Genomic DNA, 3,032 nt, shown 5'->3' on the forward strand with positions numbered 1-3,032 from the left:
AGCACGTACAGTGGTTTATGGGACTCCTACAACCTTTGAGCTAGCAGGGCTGAGTGTTTATCTCGACTAATACAAGCTCATGTTTTCCAGCCATGAGTTCAGTTCTCATGGACATGCCACTCAAACATCCATGTTGTTAGAACTGGACTGGACAAGGCAGTCTCTGAGGGCTCCAGGCAATGGATGCCATCTGTATTGGCTTCCCCTCAAGCTGTCCACCTAATCACCATTGTACCTGAGTGCCTCACAGCAAAAGAGGGGGACAGTAATATTATCCCCATGTCTGTAAGGGGAACTGAGGGACATGGAAATTTTTGTGTTCACAGTTTCAAATGGTGGGATTTAAAGGCAAGCACCACAAGCCATAGGCACTAAGATAAAATATACAGTGACCAGAGGTAGGGTGCACCTGCTCTTCGCACTTCACTCAATGAGGCTCAAACTTCTTCTGTGGAGGAGCCACTAGAGAGGGCAAAGTTGCTTGCTGTGTTATTGCGGAATGCAGGTGCTCAGTAGCTCTGATAGTGAGTCCATAAATTCAGCATCTGAATCCCCTAAATCAGTGGCTCTCAAGCTTGTCCATTCCATATCCCCTCTCATCTAGCAGGGATCTCCCTGCCATTGAACAATATGTGTACATCAGTCTGCTCACTGTGACCACCTGAAACGTGTTTGTGACCCTCATGTTGAGAATCCCTGGACTCTGAGAACTTCTGAATAAGTGCAACCCACTCCTTCCCAGGACAGGGCCTCTCGATACCAAGAGGACTCTGTAGAACATGGAAGGGGTGCAAGGTCATGACTGAATTCTGTGATTTGCTAGGGCCTGTTTGGTGAGCAGACCACTCGTCCTCACCCCCAACTACCCCATGATTGCAAATCCCTCCTAGAGTCTGTTAAAGCAGGGTTCCCCTACAGTGGGGCTGAGGACAAAGTGTTAAATTTAGGAAAATTAGGAAACTCACAAACACAACATTGGTCTTAAGGTGAAGTTAATATTGAAAATATAGTATAAAGGGAGAAAAAAACAAGAACTTTTTAATCACTATTATAACTATTATTTACTATTTTTTTCATTTTTCAGGTACAATTTAAAGACACAGAATGGAGCAAGAGAACCTCCCTACCACAGTGACAGAATTTGTCCTCTTGGGCCTCACCCAAACTCCTGAGGTGCAGTGATTCCTCTTTGTCATCTTCTTAATAGTTTATCTGACAACCTGGCTGGGAAACTTCACCATCATCACCACTGTGATCGCCAGCCACCAGCTCCACACCCCATGTACTTCCTGCTGGCCAGCTTGCCTTTCCTAGATGTCAGATACTCATCAGTTAATGCTCCCAAATTGCTGTTGGGTCTCCTCTCCCAGTGCAGAACCATCTTGTTCAACGAGTGCACCCTCCAGATGCTCTTCTTCCACTTCATCGCTGGTGCGATGGTTGGAGTCTTCATGGTGATGGCTGCTGATCGATATGTGGCCATCTATAAACCACTGCGTTACTTGATTATCATGAACCATGGTGTCTGCATGGGGCTGTTGGCAAGGGCATGGCTGGGTAGATTGGCTCACTCTGCTGTTCAGATTGGACTGATCCTCCAGTTTCCATTCTGTGGTCCAAACATCCTGAAAAATTTCTACCGTCATGTCCCTCAAGTCATCAAACTGGCCTGCATGGACATGGTTGATGGGTTTCAGAGTAGCAGCCGTGTTAGTCTGTATCCGCAAAAAGAAAAGGAGTACTTGTGGCACCTTAGAGACTAACAAATTTATTTGAGCATAAGCTTTTGTGAGCTACAGCTCACTTCATCTGATGGATGCAGTGGAAAATACAGTAGGGGAATTTTATATACACAGAGAACATGAAACAATAGGTGTTACCATATACACTGTAACGAGAGTGATCAGGTAAGGTGAGCTATTACCAGCAGGAGAGAAAACAAAACTTTTGTAGTGATAATCAAGGTGGGCCATTTCCAGCAGTTGACAAGAATGTGTGAGGAACAGTAGGTGGAAAAATAAACATGGGGAAATAGTTCTACTTGGTTGAGTTGCTGATGGTCTCTAATGGCAGAGGGCTTGTCATAATAATATTTATCCTCCTGCTCATTTCCTACACTGTCATCTTAGTAAAGATAAGAACAAACGTCACAAGAAGGGAAGCACAAGGCTCTGTCCATCTGCGGAGCCCAGGTCATGGTTGTGAGCTTAATATTCATACCTTGCATCTTCATCTATGCTTGGCCCCGTCTGTCGGCCCCACCTTGCAGGGTCCTAGAGCCTAAGCTCCTGCCTGAGCCCAGACATCCATATGGCAATTAAACTGCTTGTTAGCCCGAGCCCAGTGAGCTCACATCAGTTGGCGTGGGCCAGTGGCAGGTTTTTAATTGCAGTGCAGACATACTATAAGAGGTAACCAGAGGCAAAGGCTGAAAACTAAGGGCCAGGTCCTGAGCTTGTGTAAACTGACACAGTTCAACTGATTCCAGAGTAGCTAGGGCTATTTGTGCCAACTCAGGATCTGGTTCTTCAATTTCAGTGGAACTACAATGATTTAAACCACCTGGGGATCTGTCCCATTGACTTCCACGGAGCTGTGGTTGATTTACTCCCACTCGGGATCCAGTCTATTACACAGTTTCAGATCCATAATCTTTGCCTGTCATTCTGAAAGAAAGATGAGTCAAAAGTTCTTAACCCATCTGCCCTTCTGTCAAGGTTCCTTCCCCACTCTGAACTCTACGGTACATATGTGGGGACCCTCATGAAAACCTCCTAAGCTTACTTTTACCAGCTTAGGTTAAAACTTCCCCAAGGTACAAACTATTTTACCCTTTGCCTTGGACTTCCACTGCCACCACCAAACTTTATCTGGGTTCCTGAGAAAACATTGTTTGGAAACGTCTTTCCCCCCCAAATCCTCCCAACTCTTGCACCCCACTTCCTGGGGAAGGTTTGGTAAAAATCCTCACCAATTTGCATAGGTGACCACAGACCCAAACCCTTGGATCTTAGAACAATGAAAAAAACATT

General features: G+C 45.5%; 1 pseudogene; it reads left to right on the plus strand.

The window, feature by feature from the left end:
- The first annotated feature begins 1,104 nt into the window (after positions 1-1,104).
- On the plus strand, positions 1,105-2,321 carry LOC141997757 (olfactory receptor 4D1-like; annotated as a pseudogene).
- The last annotated feature ends 711 nt before the right edge of the window (positions 2,322-3,032 follow it).

This window comes from Natator depressus, chromosome 13, assembly GCF_965152275.1.
Source record: "Natator depressus isolate rNatDep1 chromosome 13, rNatDep2.hap1, whole genome shotgun sequence".
In the NCBI taxonomy this organism is placed as follows: Eukaryota; Metazoa; Chordata; order Testudines; family Cheloniidae; genus Natator; species Natator depressus.